Below are 21,387 nucleotides of genomic sequence, written 5' to 3' on the forward strand. Positions count from 1 at the left end.
TTTTTTTAAAGATTATTTATTTATTTATTTATTTGAGAGAGAGAGAATGAGATGAGAACACATGAGAGGGGATAGGGTCAGAGGGCAAAGCAGACTCCCTGCCGAGCAGGGAGCCCGATGCGGGACTCGATCCAGGGACTCCAGGATCATGACCTGAGCCGAAGGCAGTCGCTTAACCAACTGAGCCACCCAGGCGCCCCTAATAATGAATATTTTAATATGAGACTTGTGGTTACATAAAAAAACAGAATGAACATCTAGGGTGCTATACATTCAAGACATCATCTTGCATATGTATCTATTTTTGAAGAGATTTTTCTTTCTACTTCTACTTTTCTTTTCTTTTCTTTTTCAGATTTATTTATTTATTTGAGAGGGTAGGTCCTACCAAGAGTGGGACATTTAACTGACCAAGCCAACCAGGAGCCCCTCCACTTCTATTTTTTCAACAAGACTGAGACAGCATATTGCAGGAAGTTACGTTTCTATTTGAAGAATATGTTGTTAAGAAATGAGACTACAGATGCTATGGGGCACCTGTGGGCTCAGTCATTAAGTGACTCTCGGTTTGGGCTCAGGTTATGATCTCGGGGCTTATAGGTTCCTACTGGTGTATGGCTTTGTGCTCAGTGGGGAGTCTCCTGGAGATTTTATCTCCCTCTCCCCTCCACCCCATCCCTTTCTCAAATACATAAATCTTAAAAAAAATAAAATAAGAAATGAGACTACAGATGCTAAGTGGCATGAATTGGTTACTTTTTTTCAAGAAAATTTGTGTGTTCTCTCAGAAGTTAAATCTCAAAACCAAAATTCATTTCTATAGCTTTGGCAAAATTAGGAATTCTTCCCACTTTTGAAATTGTGATAAGTCATGGATGATTTTCAAGTGACTTCATTCCTATAAATACATATTTTTTATCTAGTAGTTTCATTCAACCGAAGTCCAAGAGTTTGTAATTAAGAAGTCCAGCTGAGTGATGATGATAATCTTCATTCCTGAGCTAGTTAAACACATGAGACAAACTACAGGAAACTGTTCAGTTAATGGCACTTCTTTGTATCTGATGCAGAGGGCATGCTGGCTACAATGGTTTAGAAGAATGCCATATTCCTTCATACCCCTGATATGTGCCCCCTTCTCAATTTCACGCCCCCAATTCTGTGGGGAATTCAAGTACCTGGGTCGGGGTGCCAGAAGAAAACTGTAACAGTATTTCTAAGTTGTTGGCTTCCTAGGAAATGAATTGCTTGGATCATGCCTTTTTATTTTGGTGACTTCCTTCAGTCTCCTGCTTTTTCATTATTGCCTTTTTCTGGTTGTGGTTGTTACCTAGCACCCAAAATGATTGTTGCTCTTTTCTCTTCTTAACACAATGGTTTATTCATAATCTCAATTCCCTGTGTGTCAAACCCTCTTGACTGCCTTCTGACCCTGTGGGTCTTTATGATGATTGCAGCTTCCTGCCTTCTGGTGATTGTTACCTTCTTGCCTCATGGCCAAGTCATTATCTTCACAGATATCAATGACCCCAGCTCTGTGAACATCTCTCCTGCTATTAACTCATGTCCACAGAGGAGAATCTCCACTAGACATCTTAGTGATGCTGGTAACCCCTCACCAGTACATTCCTGTTGACCTTTACTGAGCAGTGTTTCCTCTGGCCCGCCAGTGAAATATAATCCACTAGTGGGTGTTTTGGCCTCAAATAATATATCCTTCCTACCTTCAGTCTTTAGTCCCTTCTCTGCTGTCTGCCAGAGCAACTATTGCTTATTTGACTTAGGCTTAGCCATCATTTTTAATAGCCATACTAGCAGTGAGTTCATCTATTCCTTTGGGCTCCTATCTAGGATATTCTATCTCATGTCCCAAGAAATTAGCCCCAAGTCTTGCTTATTCAGTGTTAAATGTTTTGGTCACTTTGATCAAGCACCTACAAAACTTCATCCCAAGAGTACTTACCTGGCTCCTGACTGTAGGTCCTGATTTTTCCAACTTCTCTTTCCACTTATGTCAGGCTCAGCATATCCCCAGTCAGGTCATGCTGGGTTTTCTCCCTAGATAAGAGACTTACAACCAAAAGAGTGGTAGGTGAAACTTTTGAAGGGGGTACATGTCTGCCTGTGGAGGAGAAATCTCTATAGCATTTTTTAGTGCAAGAAAAGCACTCTCATTATTTGGAAGTGGGGGGGGGAGAGCACCTCTGCAAGGTATGAGGATCCAGGTGGTTTACAAAGCCTATATCCTCAGGAGCGTCCATCTACATATCAGCATCCATGTTTTGGCATCCCATTTTTCTTTCCTTACAGGGGCTCTAAACATAGCATAACAGACCTGCAGTGGTTGAGCATTTAAAAATCTCTAAAGCTAGGTGACTCTAATTTGCAAGATCACAGAGTTCCAGAACTATGTCTTTTTGTCTCTGATTGGCCTGCTTATATTTCTGAAATAATCCCTGTTACCAGGGGAATAAGTAACTTACATTAAACAGGTTAGTGTTATGCGCCCTGAATCAGGGCCAAAGTAGGCATCACCTGAAGCAAATGGACTGAAAATAAGGAATGAGTCATCATTATAAGCAAAATTCGGGTACTGTTTCCATAAAAGGGAGGGAGTGCTAGGCAACAAACTTGCAAATAGCTGTTTAAACATTTTTTAAAAAAATATTTTACTTAATTTGTCAGAAAGAAAGAGAGAGAGCACAAGCAAGGGGAGTGGCAGGCAGAGGGAGAGGAAGAAACAGGCTCCCCGCTGAGCAAAGAGCCTAATGAGGGACTCATCCCAGGACCCTGGGGTCATGACCTGAGCCAAAGGCAGACGCTTAACAGATTGGGCCACCCAGGCATCCCTGCAAAGAAAAGTACCTTGGGGGTCCTGGGTGGCTCAGATGGTTAAGCTTCTGCCTGCCTTAGGCTTAGGTCATGATCTCCATATCCTGGGATAGAGCACTACCTAGGGCTCCTGGCTCAGCAGGGAGTCCGTTTCTCCCTCTCCATCTGCCTCTCCCCCTGCTTGTGCTCTCTCTGTCTCTCTCCCTCTCTCAATTGAATAAATAAAATCTTTTTTAAAAAAAGTACCAAAGATTGATTCCTATTTAATATATAAATTATATAAATTATTTATATGTTCTGAGCTACTTGGAACCCAAATGGGAATTTATTAAAAGAAGTAAAAACCTCTAATAAAAGACAAATTTTAGATGGCAGAACCTCACATCTTAGATCCAAAACCGTTCACCACACATCAGTTCGTTTATTCATTCAAGGAAACCATCAGCTTTAAGCCCACTATGTGATAAGGATGTGGAGCTAAATCTGTAGATCAAGACTCAAAATCTCAGTTCTATTCTTAGCAGAGCTCTAGATCTGTCCAGTGGGTGTGTATTAGAGAAATAAAAGAAACTCCAGAAAGGCAGTGTAAGTGGACTGGAAGCAGCAATTATGGATAAATCATGCTAAGGCCAAATGGCAGAGTCACTATACTTTGCTAATAATTACTACTATTACATGAAGCCTAGGAGTAACTGTGCCTCTTCCCACACACTGGTTCTAGGAGTGGAAAGTGAATGCCCTTGGGTAGGACTTAACTCAATTTTGCAGTGTTCCGGACACCCATCTCGCGCAGCTGAGACACACACGCTCGCCCAGGCAGCGCAACCAGTCTCATCCTTGGCGGCCTCCACTGTCTCCCCCCCAGCGGCCATCGGAACGCGCCGGCCGGGGCGGGACGCCTGGGGTCACCACGCCGAGGCCGGGCTTGGCGGATCCTCAGGGCACACCCGGGCGCGAGCCGGGCGGATGGAGGCACCTCCAGCCCCCGGCTCCCGCCCCCGTCCCCACTCTTGCCCCCAGCGGGCAAGCACGCCCGCCGGGAGCGGGGAGGCGGCGGGAGGGTGGCGGCGGCAGCGGCGGCGCGGCCGGGCGGGTCCCGGGGACGCGGTGCGCGTCGGAGCGAGCGCACGAGTCCCCTCCAAACGCCGCCCGGACCTCGGGGCTGCCCCCGGGGAGTCGCTGAGGCCGAGCACCCCGGGAAGGAGGATCCCGCGGACGGCTGCAGCCCGAGGTAATCACCGTGGATGACGGACGGGGCCGCTCCTCGCCCAGGAACCCGACCCCGGCGACTCGGAATGCGACTCCAGAGGTGGCACTCTCGATCAGGACAAGTTTCTCGGGGCTTTGAAATGATGTGGTTGAAACTAACGCTCATATAGCCATCTTTTCTCTATTTTAAATAACTCCATTTAGACCTAGAGGTGATACTTCCCCTGGAGTATTTTGGTTTGAAAACATTATTCTAAAAATTTTTGTATATTGTGGTTATGTGCATATGTATATTTGTTAACTTTCTAGCTAATTACAAACCCTTAAATTAAAATATTCTTTAAGACACATTACAGGATCGCCGTGGCGCTTGAGCACCATCTTATCAATTTAATTAGCATCTGTCTTCTAGGAAGGGTACCACAGCCAGTCCCTTTGGTGATGGGTTTTGCTTCTTACAAGCTGTTGCACTCTGAGTCTTAACCAGGTTCATAGATATTGTAGGGCTAATTTTAGTAACATATTACATAACACAAAGTTATGGGGCCACTACCAATTCGGCCATTTCTTGAAAACCTCTTTCCAAAGAGCCTAAACAGATGGGAGTTCATACTGCAGCTTTCTGCTCTTTTATGCCTGTCTTAAAGTTTTCTGAAGTGCTGACTTCAGCACAAATTTAACTTTAGGTAAGTGTGTACTATTATTTGGCCTATCCAATAATAATAACCCACTTGTAAATATATTAACTTCTAAAAGAAATTAAGCAGCTGTCTGTTAAATTTACTGAGATAATTTCAGAGTTGACCAAGTGACTTAATTTTGTTCTCTTGAAATCATTTCAATTAAATTACCTAAAGTAAAACAAAACTTAAAAAGAAATACTAAGTTATTTGTAATTTTCTCTTTTGAAACATTCCAACATTGAAAAGAGTCACCACCCTCCCCCTTGTAATTGTCTAAGCTCTCTGTAAAAATTTAGTAATTGTCTCTCTGATGAGTGTGTTAAACAAACTAGGGCCCTCTGTTGCTCCAGACTAGACTAGAATTGTGTAACAGATATTAGGGATTCCTACTTGACACAATGCATGTTATTTGCTTCAATTAGTTACTCGGGGAATCATCTGAATTTCAAATTTAGTTAGGACTGAAGTTTTACTTCTCTTTTTATGAACAATTATAATATAGCAACAATGTAATAAGGAAGGATTTTAAGAACAAAACTTTAAAACAGCAGAATTGCCTTAATTAAAGTTATAATACTTAAGTATTGAGACACAAGTGAAACCAATTTCAAACACTTAGGCATTCATCCTTTGTCCTTAAAAAGACATAGTAGAGGGGCGCCTGGGTGGCTCAGTGTTTAGGCATCTGCCTTCAGCTCAGGTCATGATTGCCGGGTCCTGGGATAGAGTCCCACATCGGGCTCCATGCTCAGCGAGGAGTCTGCTTCTCCCTCTCCCTCTGCCTCTCCCCCTGCTAGTGTGCGCCCTCTCTCTCTCAAATAAATAAAGAAAATCTTTTTTTTTTTTTTAAAGACGTATTAGAACAGTGTTGTTTAAGAAAAATTTTCAAAAGTTTACGTAGAACGCATTTTTTCTTTCCTGGATTTCACTAATAAAATAGAGACTAGTAAAACAGGACTATGAATATCAAGAGGCTTCCTCTAATAGAGCTTATCTCTTTTTTTCTCCCCTCTTCCCAGTTACCGCAATATCTGCCTTACTTATGATATACTAATTATTTTTCTTTAAATTCATTTAATGGGAAAAATAGGAGATTATCTCCTATGTATGTAAAATATTGATTTTAAATGGTTCTTACCATTTAAAAATTTTCTTTAGCATCTTTAAAACGAAGGGATTTCAAAATATTAAAATATCTTAGAAGAACACTTGCATTTTTGTGATATTTGTTACTAATTTGTTGATTTATAATATGGTATTTCCTTTTAGCTAATTTTTTGGGAAAATATTATTTCTGAAAATTGAAGCCAATATTTGAGTAATTTTGGTAAAATTGAAAATTAGTTTTAATGATAGTAGGGGTACTATTTTATTTTTTTTCCTGGACCATATATCATGCAGATAAAGTATATTATGAGCTAAAATTGAAATATACAATGGTTGATGTTAGATTGGAGAAATTATAACTTTAGTATATATATATTTTTCGTTAAGGGAATGTTTGGCTATCTAACTTTCTTGCAGTCAAGCTGTGCTTTAGCTGACCTTTGGTGCTGAAGGCCAACTCACAGTAACTCACAGCTACAACTCTTCTGACACCCACTCCATGAGTAAACTTCAGATCTTTTTCAAGGTAAAGTGCCATATTTACTGTAATATTCATGTATTTTTCAATTATTTAACATGTGCAGGATTGTGCTGACACATTAATTAGGTTCCTAGATTTATTTTTTATGTGTTACTAGCAAAGTTTCTGAGTTATTTATTTATTTTTTTTAAGGTTTTATTTATTTATTTGACAGAGAGAGAGACAGTGAGAAAGGGAATTCAAGCAGGGGGAGTGGGAGAGGGAGAAGCAGGCCTCCGGCAGAGCAGGGAACCCGATGCGGGGCTTGATTCCAGGACCCTGGGATCATGACCTGAGACGAAGACAGACGCTTAACAGCTGAGCCACCCAGGCGCCCCAAAGTTTCTGAGTTATATACACCTAACTCCATTTTGCATAGGCTTTGTGTTTTATATAGCAAGATTTTGCATAATTTGGTGCTTTTTCTAGCACTCCCTATGTCAGATTATAGCAGAACTGTATGTATGTATATTTAGGTACTTTATTATGTATAGTCTGAAATATATACTTTATAGGATAAATAATATAATTATACTTAGTGTAATGCAAAGATATAATGTTTCAGTTATATATTGCTATATAACAAATGATCCTGGAATTTAGTATCTTAAATTAAAAGTAAAAGCTTAAGGGACGTGTGGGTGGATCAGTTGGTTAAACGCCTACTTTTGGGTCAGGTCATGATCCCAGGGTCCTAGGATCCAGCTCCCCGTCAAGCCCAGTATCAAGCCCCCACATCAGGCACCTTGCTCAGCAGGGAACCTGCTTCTCCCTCTCCCTCCGCCTGCTACTCTCCCCTGCTCGTGTTTTCTCCTTCTCTCTCTCTGTCAAATAAATAAATAAAATCTTTTAAAAAATTAAATTAAAAATTAAATTAAAAGCTTAAATTAAAAGCTATTAGCTTTTGATATCTCTCATGTTTCCTTGACTTGAATGGGCTCAGCTGGGCCGTTCTCCTGATCTCATTTGGGTTCTTACAGCATTATAATCAGATGGCAGTGGGGCTGGAAGCATCTGAGGCCAACCAGCAGTCTATGATGGACATGCTTCCCTCCCTCTCCAAGTAGCTCAAAGCCTCTTCTCTCCACCTGGTGTCTTTATGTGTCATTCTTAACAGGGTAGCCATGTTTCTTACATGGAAACTCAGGGTAACCAACAAGCACAGAAGTGGAAACTGCCAGAAATTTATAAGCCTCAGACTGGAACTGGCACAGGTTCCCTTTCCCCAACTCCAATAGGCTAAGCAGTTTCAAGGCTAACCTTGACTCAAGGACAGGGGAAATAAACACTACATCTTGAAGGGAGAAGTCAAATAATAAAGAATCTGTAGCTGTCTTTAATCCACTGCAATAGTCTTCACTAATAATTCTGCACATGACTATCACAAGATTTGGGATCCAGAAAGTTCTTAGAAATCCTTTAATTTAAGATCATTAGTTTACGGGCGCCTGGGTGGCTCAGATGGTTAAGCATCTGCCTTCGGCTCAGGTCATGATCCCAGGGTCCTGGGATTGAGTCCCACATCGGGCTCCCGGTTCAGCGGGGAGCCTGCTTCTCCCTCTGACCCTCTCCCCTCTCATGCTGTTTCTCTCTCGCTCGCTCTCTAAAAAATAAATAAAATCTTTAAAAAAAAAAAAAGATCATTAGTTTACTTGAAAAGAATAACTGGAACATAATATCACATTAATGGGAAGACCTGGAGCTATGACTCCCCCCCCCTTTTTTTTAATTTCTCATAACACATGGAAAAGTGCCTGAGATATGGTAGGCAGTTAATATGTACTGTTGACATGGGACTTTATTAATAAGTAAAACCTAAGATTCTAATAGTCTAAGAAGCACCCACATTTCTAACTTGTTAGAAATACGCTTAAATTTTTCAGAAGGCATGAAGACTTAAAAGAGATTTTAAATGATAACAGAACAAGATATTTCAAAACCTTTTAACTATTTTCATGTATTATTATTCTTTAAACACACGTAAATGCAGGGAAATGAAATGTTATGAGACAGTGACTCTAAGATAAATCATAAGGAATATATGACACCATCATGGTCTAATACTAAATTGATTGTGCCGTAGGAAATGTTTGACTCCTCACATTTGTTGTAAGAGAAATCTGTGTAAATATGCATTTCTCAAACAATAAATCAGGAGTGGGAACCTTATTTTTATTACCAAAAGGTTACCTCCTAATAAAAACAATAAAAAATGATTTTGGTTTGAGCCTAAATTTAAAAATACATGCACTAACAAAATTCATCGTATATACAGCAACATAACGGGGAAAAAAGTTTCTTCTTTCTTTTTTTGAAGTATAATTGACGTACAATATCCTATTAGTTTCAAGTATATATCATAGTGATTTGATATTTTTATAAGTTACGAAATGACCCCCATGATAAGTCTAGTTACCATCTCTCACCATACAAAGTCATTCAAACGCTATTGACTCTGTTTCTTGTGCTGTACATTATATCCCCATGATTCATTTATTTTAGCACTGGAAGTTTGTACCTCTTAATGCCCCTCACCTATTTCACCTACCCATCAACCTCCTTCCTCCTCTGGTAACCCACAGTTTATTTCCTGTATCTAGGAGTCTGTTTCTATTTTCCTTTGTTTTATTTTTAGATTCTACATATAAGTGAAATAATATAGTATTTGTCTTTCTGACTTATTTAACTTCGCAAAATATGCTCTAGGTCCACCCATGTTGTAAAAATTATAAGATTTCATTCTTTTTATGGCTAAGCAATATTCTATTGTGTATGTAGGTGTTTGGGTGTGTGTGTGTGTGTGTGTGTATAATATATCATTCTTCATTATCCATTCATCTATTGATGGACCCTTACGTTGCTTGCATATCTTGCTATTATAAATAATGCTGTGATGAGATAATGGTGCATATATGTTTTTGAATTAGTGCTTTTGTTTTCTTTGAATCAATGAATAATCAGAAGTGGAATTGTCAGATCATAGGGAACTTTTATTTTTTACATTTTTGAGGAACCTCTATACTGTTTTCCATAATGGCAGCACTTATTTATATTCCCACCAACAGTGCACGAGAGTTCCTTTTTCTCTACATTCTCTCCAACACTTGTTATTTTTTGTCTTTTGATAATATCTAATTTGACCAGTGTGAAGTAGTATTTCATTAGGTTTTGGTTTGCATTTTGCTGATTATTGAAGATGAACATCTTTCATGGGTCTGTTGGCCATCTGCTTGTCTTCTTTGGTATAAGATAGTGGTCCAGTTTAATTCTTTTGCATGTAGCTGTCCAGGTTCCCCAACACCATTTATTTAAGAAACTGTCTTTTCGCCATTGTATATTCTTGCCTCCTTTGCCATAGTTTAATTACCCACATACATGTGGGTTTAATTCTGGGGTCTCTATTTTGTTTCATTGATCCATGTGTCTGCTTTTGTGCCACTCTTTTGATTACCATAGCTTTGCAATATAGTTTAAAATCAGAACGTGTGGGGCACCTGGAGGGCTCAGTTGGTAAAGCGTCTGCCTTTGGCTCGGGTCATGGTCCCAGGGTCCTGGGATCGAGCCCCGCATCCGTCTCCCTGCTCAGCGGGAAGCCCGCTTCTCCCTCTCCCACTCCCCCTGCTTGTGTTCCCTCTCTCACTGTCTCTCTCTCTGTCAAATAAATAAATAAAATCTTAAAAAAAAATAAGTTAATAAAAAAATAAAATAAAATCAGGACGTGTGATACCTCCAGGTTTGTTCTTCTTTCTCAAGATTTCTTTAACTATTATGGGTTCTATGTGGTTACATACAAATTTTAGAATTCCTTAGAATTCTAGTTCTGTGGAAAATGCCATTAGTACTTTGATAAGGATTGCTTTCAATCTGTAGATTGCTTTAGATAGTATGGACATTTTAGCAATATTAATCCATACAATCCATGAGCATGATATATCTTTCCATTTATTTGCGTCATTTTCAATTGCTTCCATCAGTGTCTTATCATATTCAGAGTACATGTCTTTCACCTTCTTGGTTAAATTTATTCTTAGGTATTTTAGTTTTTTTGATGAAAATGTAAATGTGATTGTTGTCTTAATGTCTCTTCCTGATAGTTTATTATTACTGTACAGAAACACAACTGATTTCTTTATGTTAAATGTGTTATCTTTATTTACTAGTTCTAATAGCTCTTTGGTGGAGTCCTTAGGGTTTTCTATATATAATATTATGTCACCAGCAACTAGTGACAGTTTTACTTCTTCCTTTTTAATTCAGATGCTTTTTATTTAAATTTCTTGTCTGATTGTTATGGTTAGGACTTCCAATACTATGTTAAATAAAAGCAGCAACAGTGGGCATCCTTGTCTTGTTTTTGATATTAGAGGAAACACTTACAGCTTTTCACCACTGGGTGTGATGTTAGCTGTGGGTTTGTTGTATATGGCCTTTATTATGTTGAGGTTTGAGGTATGTTCCTTCTATATCCACTTTATTGAGTTTTTTAAATCATAAATGGATGCTGATTTTGTCAAATGCTTTTTCAGCATATATTGAGATGATCATATGATTTTTATCCTTTCTTTTATTAATGTGGCCAATCATATTACAGATGTTGTACCATGCTTACATCCGTGGAATAATTCCCCTTTGATCACAGTATGATACTTTTAATGTATTGTTGAATTCAATTTGCTAATATTTTGTTGAAGATGTTTTCATCTATGTTCATTAGGGATAATGGCCTGTAATTTTTTCCTGGTGTCTTTGTCTGGTTTTTGTATCAAGATAATGCCAGCCTTCCAAAATGAGTTTGGAAGCATTCCTTCCTCTTCAATTTTTTGAAATACTTTGAGGATAGATACCGACTCTTCAAATATTCAGTAGAATTTACCAGTGAAGCTGTCAGGTCCTGTACTTTGGTATGTTGGGAATTTTTAAATTACTGATTCAATTTTTTTACTTGTAATTGGTCTATTAAGTTTTCTATTTCTTCATGATTCAGTCTTGGACAGTGTGTGTTTGTAAGAATTTATCTATTTCTTCATTTCTAATTTGTTGGTGTATAATTGTTTGTAGTAATCTCTTATGATCCTTTGTATTTCTGTGCTGTCAGTTGCAACTTCTCTGTCATTGCTGATTTTATTTATTCGGCCCTCATTTTTTTGTTTTTAATGAGACTGGCCCCAGGTTAATCAATTTTGTTTATCTTTTCTATGAACCAGCTCTTAGTGTTTTTGATCTTTTATTTTCTTTCCTTCTTTTTTTTTTTTTGTTTCAATTTCATTTATTTCCACTCTACTATTATTTCCTTTCTTCTGCTAACTTTGGGCTTTGTTTGCTCTTCTTTTATGGGGTTTTCCTTCAGGTGAAAATGTAGACTGTTTACTTGGGATTTTTCTTGTTTCTTGAGGTAGGCCTATATTGATGTGAACTTCCCTCTTAGAACTGCTTTTGCGGTGTCCCATTGATTTTAGAAAGTTGTGTTTCTATTTTTCTGTGTCTCAAGGTATTTAGGTATTTTTTTATTTCCTCTTTGATTTTTTTTTTTTGACCCATTGGTGGTTTAGTAGCATGTTGTTTAACCTCCACAAATTTGTGTTTTTCTCAGTTTTCTTCTTGTAATTGATTTCTATTTTCATACTGTTGGCTGGAAAAGATGCTTGATATGATTTCAGTTTCTTGAATTTATTGAGACATGTTTTGTGGCCTAACAGTGAGCTATCCTGAAGAATGTTCCATGTGTACTTGAGAAGAATATGTATTCACTACTGTGAGATATCACCCCACATCTGTCAGAATGGCTGAAATCAAAAGCACAAGAAACAACAGGTGTTGGTGAGGAGGTGGAGAAAAAGGACCCCTGTTGTGTGCTGTTGGCGGGAATGTAAAGAAGTGCATCCATTGTGGAAAACAGTTTAGAGGGTTCTCAGAAATTAAAAATAGAACTACCCTAAGATCCAGTAATTGCACTACTGTGTATTTACCCAAAGAACACAAAAACACAAATTCAAAGGCAAACAGGCACACCTATGTTTATTGCAGCATTATTTACAATAGCCAAGATACGAAACCAGCCACATGTCCATCAATTGATGAATTGATAAAGAAGATGTGGTGTATATATATATTGGAATATTACTCAGCCAAAAAAAAAGGATGGAATCTTGTCATTTGCAACAACATGGATGGAGCTAGAAAATATAATGCTAAATGAAATAAGTCAAAGAAAGACAAGCACCATATGATTTCACTCATATGTGGAATTTAAGAAACACATGAGCAAAGGAAAAAGGAAAGAAAGAGAGAGAGACTGAAACCAAGAAATAGACTCTTAATTGTAGAGAACAGATAGTTACCAGAGGGGAGGTAGGTGGGGGGGATGGGTTAAATAGGTTATGGGGATTAAGGAGCACTTGTGTGATGAGCATAGGGTGATGTATGGAATTGTTGAACCAATATATTGTACACCTGAAACTGATATAACACTGTATGTTAACTCTACTAGAATTAAAATCAAAAACTAAGAAAGGAAAAAAGGAAGGAAGGAAAGAAGGGAAAGAAAGAAGGGAAGAAGGGAAGGAAAGAAAGAAAGGGAAGGAAGAAAGGAAGGAAAGTAAGAAAGAAAGAACAAATACACTCTTCTGAATTTAAAAAAAAAAAAGAAGGTCATCTGGGTAGTGCAGTTGGTTGAGGGTCTGACTCTTGATCGTGATCTCAGGGTTGTGAGATCAGGCCCCACATGGCTGCGGCTTCACACTCAGTGCACAGTCTGCTTAAAACTCTCTCTCCCTCTGCCCCTCCCCCCATTCTCTCTCTCTCTCTCAAATAAATAAATCTTAAAAAAAAGGAAAGAAAAGAATGTGTGCACACTCACCTGTCCTTGGGCACAGTACAAAACTAATGGTTTAAAGTCCAACTAGATTATAAGTGAAGGAAATTCATTGACTATTCCTAGACTATCCACCAAGTGGATAGGAAACTTCTTGAACTCTCTTCAAGGTTGGAGTTGCCAGTAAGCACCAATTTTTTGTGTTCTCGCTCCATTGTAATAATACTGGCAGGAGCAGGGTCTAGGTGCTCTTTGTTTCCTGCTAGGGCCACTCCAGCACACTCAGTCCCTTTGCCCACACCAACTCCAACCATCTCCCCAAGGTGGCCTCAGAACGCCCAGCACTCACCTGCTCCAGCTCCAGTTGTCCCACCATTGGGACCCCTGGCCTATGTTGTTCCAGTTCCAGCTGCCTCACTGGGGTGGCTCAGTGAGGTGTACCTCAGGACCCCCATTCTACACCCACTCCAGCTCTGGCCATCCTGTTAAGTGGGCCCTGACACAGTGTGCCCCAGTATCCCCCAGCCTGTGCCCATTCCAGCTATGGCTAGCCTGTCACCAGCCACACACAGTCTGCACAGGGGACACTTCCACACAAAGCCATTCCTTCAAGACTCACTTATTTTGAGAGAGGTAGCTCTTTTGCCTAATCCATAGAAGCAAACACAGAAAATCAAACAAGATGAAAAGGCAGAGGATTACTGCAGAAAAAAAATATCCCAATGAATGGAGATAAGTAATTTACCTAATAAAGTGTTCAAAGTAATGGTCATAAAGATGCGCACCAAACTTAGAAGTAGAATGGAGGAACACAGTGAGAACTTCAACAGAGAGTTTAAAAATATAAGGAAAAACTACTCAGAGCTGAAGAATAAAGTAACTTAAATGAAAATTACACTAGAGAGGATCAATAGCAGATTAGATAGATGATATAGAAAAATGGATGAATGATCTGGAAGACAGAAATCACCCAATCAGAACAAGAAAAAGAAAAAAAAAATTTAAACAATGGGAATGGTTTAAAGGAATTCTGGAATAATTTCAAGCATAATACCATTTGTATCATAGTGGTCCCAGAAGGCGAGGAGAAAGGGGCAGAAAAATTATTTGAAGAAATAATGGCTGAAAACTTCCTTAACCTGGGGAAGGAAACAGACATTCAGGTCCAGGAAGCACAGAGAGTCACAAAAAAGATAAGTCCAATGAAATCTACACTGAGATATATTATAATTAAAATGGCAAATGTTAAAAATCAAGAATCAAGAATCTTAAAGGCAGCAAGAGAAAACAAATAGACACATGTAAGGGAAACCTCATAAAACTATTTGCTGATATCTCAGCAGAAATTTTGCAGGCCAGAAGAAAGTGGCAAATATATTTAAAGTACTGAAGGGGAAAAAACTTACAACCAAGAATATTCTACCCAGTGAGGTTATCACTCAGAATTGAAGGAGAGATAGTCCTCCAGAAAAGCAAAAACTAAAGGAGTTCATCACCACTAACCTGACCTTAGAAGAAATGTTTAAGGGTCTTTAAGTGGAAAAGAGAAGGCCATAACTAGAAATAAGAAAATACATGAAAAAAATCTCACTGGAAAGACAAATATATGATAAAGGCAGTGGGTCATACACTTAAAAACTAGTATAAAGGTTAAAAGACAAAAATAGTAAAGTCAACTATAGCTACAGTAAGTAGATAAAGGATACACAGACATCGAAGATGTAAAATGTAATGTCAAAAACATAAAATGTGTGGCGAGGCGTAAAAATGTAGTGCTTTTAGAATGTGCTCAAACTCGTGTGACTATCAGCTAGAATAGACTGCTATAAAAGTAGGTTGATATATATGAACCTCATGGTGACTGCAAACCAAAAACCTACAATAGATACACAGCAAAAGGAAGATAAAGGAACTCAAGCATAACACTAAAGAAAACAGTTAAACCACAAGGGAAGAGAGCAAGTGAAGAACGGAGCAGACAAGAACCACCAAACCAACCAGAAAACAATTAATAAAATGGCAATAAGTATATACCTATTAATAATTACTTTATTTTTTAAAAGATTTATTTATTTGAGAGAGAGAGGGCGCACAAGCATGACAGGGAGGGGCAGAGAGAGAGGACTCTCTCATCTTAAGTAGACTGCTCTGAGCACAGAATTCAACTTGGGTTTGATCTCATGACCCTGAGATCACGACCTGAGCCAAAACCAAGAGTTGGACACTTAACCGACTGCACCACCCAGGCACCCAAATAATTACTTTAAATGTAAATGGACTGCTCCAATCAAGACATAGGGTGGCTAAATGGATTAAAAAAATAAATAAAACACAATACCCACCTATATACTGCCTACAAGAGGCTCACTTCAGATCTAAGACTGAAAGTGAAGAAATTGGAAAGATACTCTATATAAATGGAAACAAAAAGAAAGCTGTGGTAGCAATACTCATATCGGTCAAAACAGACTTTAAAACAAAGACTGTAGCAGAAGACCTAGAAGTACAGTTAGTTTTGTTTTTTGTTTTTTTTTTTAAAGATTTATTTATTTATTTATTTGACAGAGAGAGAGAGAGAGAGAGAGCACAAGCAGGGAGAGCGGGAGAGAGAGAAGCAGGCTTCCCCCGGAGCAGGGAGCCCGACGCGGGGCTTGATCCCAGGACCCTGGGATCATGACCTGAGCCGAAGGCAGACGCTTAAGCAACTGAACCACCCGGGCGCCCCAGAGGTACACTTTGTTTAAGTGAGGCACATAATGAAATGTTTCTGTCAGAAGTTCAGGAATATCCAAAGTAAATAATGAATCAGTGAAGTGGCAGTTAGCAAACATTTATTGTGCACACACCAAAAAAGACAGGTTGCGAATCAGGAACATTCAAACCAAAACATCAAATGAGGCTCAGGGATATATTGTTGTAAAACAGCTTACATAGTGAGAAAGCAGTGACTATTCATTCTTCATGGTGATTGGTCATAATATTAGAATTTCTGGAGTGATAGGGAATTGGTCAATGGTTACGTCATATCAACCTTGGGAAATGGTTCAAGTTTTGCTTGTGATTTGCAGAGGCATAAGCAAGAAAGGACCCAGGTTAAATTAGTTTAGCAAAATATGCTAAATTAAGCTTTGTTCAGGGAGTTTTTATCTCTGTTTCTTTTCAATTTTAACATTGTCACATGTTTCTGACCTTTTAGGATGTCCGTCCGTTTCAATTTAGCTCTCTCTTGCCCTACCTTTTTTAATTTTTTTTTCTTTTTAGCTGGTGTTTTCATCTTAAAATCTCTACTATCAGTTATCCCAATTTGAAAACACCTGTGAAATTCTGCTCCTCATTAGCAATCTTCTTTCACTCCTGTGTTTTAATTCTAACAACAATTGTTCTTTCCTCTCTGCTTAGACTCATCTTCCCTATTTATAAATCTGTTTGTGTCCCATTTTTATCTGAACTAAATTTTATATTGTCTTATTTTAGTTTTAGAATTGCTAATTGTCTATTTTTCAATTGGGATTTTTCTTTTTCTTATTTACTTATTAATATTACTTCACAAAGAAAAAAGTATGTATTAATTGGGAATAATTGTATTTGCTAGTTTTTCCTAGTATTTTTTTTTTCATTCTTATAGCTGAAGGAAGGAATTAATTTTCTTATAAATTTAAGTCTCTGTTGTCAGTATTTCTTTCATATATATACCATAAATAGAATGGTATGTTTCCTAGTTAGGAAATGAAGCTCTAATGTCTATGCTTCCAGAGAAATACATAAAGCTTATACATTAAAGAAAATCTCACTGATACTATAAAGGCTTACGCAAGCTCTTTAAGAGATACTAAGTCTTAGCATTTCATGTTTCTCCTCTGTTTTTCTTCCTGTACTGCAGGAGGCCCAGTTGATTGTTGATAGCAGGTTAGTGTTCATGTGACTTTTCCTCTTCCAGTCACCATCCTGGGCCTAAATCATCTGTAAAAATGGTAATGAAAATAGCCATGCCTCTTATTTCAAATGGCTGTTAATAGAATCTAATGAGCACATGGACATGAACACCCTTTACAAATTATCTATTTTTATTTATCTGTTTCAATTTCAACATTAGAAGATTTGAAAATTAGATTTAGTCATTTCTGAAGTCTCGACTGGTTTGAACTATGTGAGGGCAAATCCAGCACCTACTGATTTGAACATAGTAATTATATGGTAAAACTGAGTAAGCAAAATACTTAACTTTCTTAAGTTAAAATCCCTGTCATCCATCCACATGGTAAGCTTTGTCCAGCAGCTCTGCCAAAGGACTGTATGAGAAGGTGTGGTTGGCCTCCCTGACTTAGCCTCTTCAGGTGAGGGATATAATTTTAAGACACCCTAGTTTCCCTGAATAATTTATTATCCATCTATAATATAACTTACTTAAAATATTTGAAGATATTTATATAATTATGCTCTACCATCTTTTACTATAAGATTTCCAAAAGCTTACTTCTTGTATGAAATTAATTTACCAACCTCTCACTTTAACCAAATAAGTCATTGTTCTGCTTCTACAATTGTAGAAATGAACTATTTTCCTCTTGTTTTTTTACATTTGCGTTTTAGATTTTTTTACCAGTTTCTCTCTTTTTTTTAATTATTTATTTACCCTTATCAGATACATAACTGGATACATTTGAAAGAGCTTGACATTTAGAGTGAGATAAACCTTCATTTAAATCCCAGCCTTGGCAATTTATATCTGTGGTCCTGAGCAAGTTCTTTAACTTTTTTTGTTGGCCTCAGTATCCCTTCTGTGAAATGAGAACATGGACCTCATAGGCTATATGCATTATCCATGAGAATTAAAAGTCATATAAATTGCTTAGCACAGTAAATCCTTAATGTATACTATTTATCATAATAATTAGACAATGAGTAAGGATAGTATAATTGAAAAACATGTAGGTGAAATTTTAAAATGAGCAAAATTAGTTTCCTTAAAAATATCAGAAGTATAAACTCAGAGAGTAGGATCATTTTTGGCATTCATTTGTTCAAAAAATATCTGAATGCTTACTGTGTGCGAAGCACACTTCCAGGAGTTGACTGTAAAATGATGGACAGTGCAGGCAAGTCCTTGCCCTCAAGTAGCCCTTCTAGTTAGGAAAGACTGAAAATTAACTCACAAATAAATGTATGTGGTGATTTCAGATGTGATAGGAACTATGCAGAAAACAAAACAGGTTATGAGATAAAGCATGCCAAGTGTGCCCAAGGAGTGCCACGTTAGTGATGGTGACCAAGGCAAGACTGCTGTCACACTGGAGCGAGGACCTGTAAGATTGGCAGAGCCTACAATCTGGATATCTAGGCTAAGAGATGCTCAAATGGAATGAGCTTTGTATCATCCAAAGAGAGAAGGAAGACCAGTGTGACTAGAGCCTAGCGGATGCAGGGGAGCCTGGAGTGAGATTTTGTGGAAGATGGTCAGCCCTGGAGAGGAGTTTAGATTTTATTTTGATTTCAAGAGGCCTGTAGTGACAGGGCCTTATTTCGTTTTAAAATGACCACACTGGCTGATATAAAGAGAATGGACTTCAGGAGATGTGGAATGTGCTATTGATGTATCTCAGGAGCTTAAAAATGGTGGAATGTAGGAGGATACTGACAGTGAAGATGGAGAGAAGTAATCAGGTGTGAGTGTACGGTGAGGGTATTCCTAAAAGGAGATGCTTAATAATTACATGTTGGGGATAATTGAAGTGGCAAAAGGGTAGAAGTCAGGGATAAGTCCCAGAGATTTGGCCTGCCTGTCACATGGCTAGAAGTGCATTCCTGTGGCAGGGGAGACTAGGAGAAGGGGAGGTGTGTAGTGCAGTGATTGTGAAAATGTGGATGCTGGAGATAGAAAAGGTTGTTTCCATCTTCGTCACTTACCAGCCATTGGCAAGTTTTTAAAATTCTCTGTGCCTTAGTTTCCCCACTTCTAAAGTGAAAATTGTAATACTTGTCTCATTACTTGCTCTAGAAGGAGATCTGAAGGAGATTATGCATTAAAATTGTTTATAACAGTGCTTGGCATATGGTAAATTTTATCACTGAAAGAAGATCAAAAGAGAAACATTGACATGTAAGGTTTGAATATCTGTTGGACATCTGAGTAACAGTACCCAGCATTGGGTAACAGCTGTGAAGATGCCAAAAAGTGATCCAGTTTGAAATGGATGCTGGAGGTAGATCTGAAGAGATTTGCTAATAGTGTCATGGTTGACTGGATGGACTCTGGAAGAAGATGAGCTTGCAAACCATCTTCACCACTTTCTAGCTCTGGGTGTGTTGTAGCCTGAGTGCCTCAGCTTCCTCAGTTTGAAATGAGAAGCCTAATGGAAACTATCTCATAGTTTTGTTCTAAGGATTAAACATCTAATTTATGGTGTGTGCCAGTTAGTAAGGGAGAATGATCACAAGTCATATTTGGACAAGGTAAATTTGATATGGGTTTTCAACATACAAGTGAAGATGTGTTGAATAAACAGTCTAGAGTTCAGAAAGACTCAAAGCTCAAGATATAAATTGGGCCATTCATCAGCATAGTAATGGTATTTAAAGCTCCAGGACTAGATGAAATCTCATGGGTTTACTCTAAGGATTAAAAAGCTAATACATGTTACCTCCTAATTATTGTTAGTGGGAAAATGAACAAGTGAAGTAGAAAAGAGGACAAGGTTGGGAACATTTCACAATTAAGATATACTCAGGGTAGAAGTAGCAGGGAGTCAGAAATAGTTCCATGCCTCACTAACTTTTAGGGAAAGTCTTATTCCTAAATTAACTCATGAAACAGTCTCATTTGAAGTTCTAGATCACAAACCACCCTCCATTTAACATTTCACTTAATGCCTTCAAATTAGATTGTAGGCTTCTGACGGATCACATAATGCGGTGTATTTCTTTTGGTTTGTCACTGCCCCTAACTTGGTGTGATGCAAATAGAAAGTGCTCATTCCCTCTTTAATTGATCATTTAATGTGGTGACTGAAATATGTTTTCCTTAGTACCACATGGTAGAAGACTAGCTGCTGGGGCCCTGAATCATTTTATTCTAAAGAAGACATTTAAGGGGATAGTTCATTTTATTGCTACACCCCACCTCCCCACCCCCAATGACTTATGTTGGAAAACTAAAAGAAACTAATGGTTAGGGCTCAAAATACACCTTAATTCATACAAGTAGAATCCAAAAATTGTCTTTCTCCTACTATAAAAGCCTATATGGAAAGTAAAAAGATAATGTGTTTTGGACCTGAGCAAGACAATGGAGAAATTTCAGATACACAGCAGAGCAAGACTTTGCCAATTTATTAATCTTCTGAACCATAATCATCTCGTATATAAAATGGAAGTAATACCTGCCTCATAATGTTTGAAATGGCTGAACAAGGGTGTGTCCTCAAATAATTATCTAATTATCTATCCTACAAAATATGCTTAATCTAGGGAAATGTTTTGAGCGTCCAGAAATTCCTATTTTACTGTGCATACCAACTCCAAATACACTATCAATTCATTGTAAGCTTGAAAAACTCAACCTATTTTGGAAAGGATGTATATAGCCTAAGTAGTAAGTATATGTGTGTATATAAATTTGTGGCTATAAAATTGCAGAGTTGTGGAAATGTGCTTTTTACTTTTACAGACATAAATTACTTTTCTTCTCATTTCTAAATGATTCTCCACATGTAATAGGAGGGACTTCTTACAGCTGTAGTAGTTTTTTTTTTTTCTTTCTTTTTTTTTATTATTATGTTATGTTAGTCACCATACATTACATCATTAGTTTTTGATGTAGTGTTCCATGATTCGTTGTTTGCGTATAATACCCAGTGCTCCATGCAGAACGTGCCCTCTTTTTTTTTTTTTTTTTTTAAATTATTTATTCATGAGAGACAGAGAGAGAGGCAGAGAGAGAAGCAGGCTTCCTGCGGAGCAGGGAGCCCGATGCGGGACTCGATCCCAGGACTCTGGGATCATGACCTGAGCCGAAGGCAGACGCTTAACCATCTGAGCCACTCAGGCGCCCCTAGAACGTGCCCTCTTTAATACCCATCACCAGGCTAACCTATCCCCCCACCCCCCTCCCCTCTGGAACCCTCAGTTTATTTCTCTGAGTCCATAGTCTCTCATGGTTCGTCTCCCCCTCTGATTTCCCCCCCTTCATTCCTCCCCTCCTGCTATCTTCTTCTTTTTTTTTTTTTTTT

The 21,387-nt window shown here is 38.2% G+C and overlaps 1 long non-coding RNA gene across 1 annotated transcript in view; it reads left to right on the plus strand.

Moving 5' to 3' along the window:
- The first annotated feature begins 3,960 nt into the window (after positions 1 to 3,960).
- Positions 3,961 to 21,387, plus strand: part of LOC145720332 (uncharacterized) — a 24,407-nt gene continuing 6,980 nt past the window's right edge. The window contains exons 1-2 of the long non-coding RNA XR_014143249.1: positions 3,961 to 4,063; positions 6,249 to 6,357. This is a non-coding gene — a long non-coding RNA (uncharacterized LOC145720332). The remainder of the gene's footprint in view (positions 4,064 to 6,248; positions 6,358 to 21,387) is intronic.

This window comes from Leptonychotes weddellii, chromosome 2 (genome assembly GCF_054177405.1).
Source record: "Leptonychotes weddellii isolate Sample4059 chromosome 2, ASM5417740v2, whole genome shotgun sequence".
Lineage (NCBI taxonomy): Eukaryota > Metazoa > Chordata > Mammalia > Carnivora > Phocidae > Leptonychotes > Leptonychotes weddellii.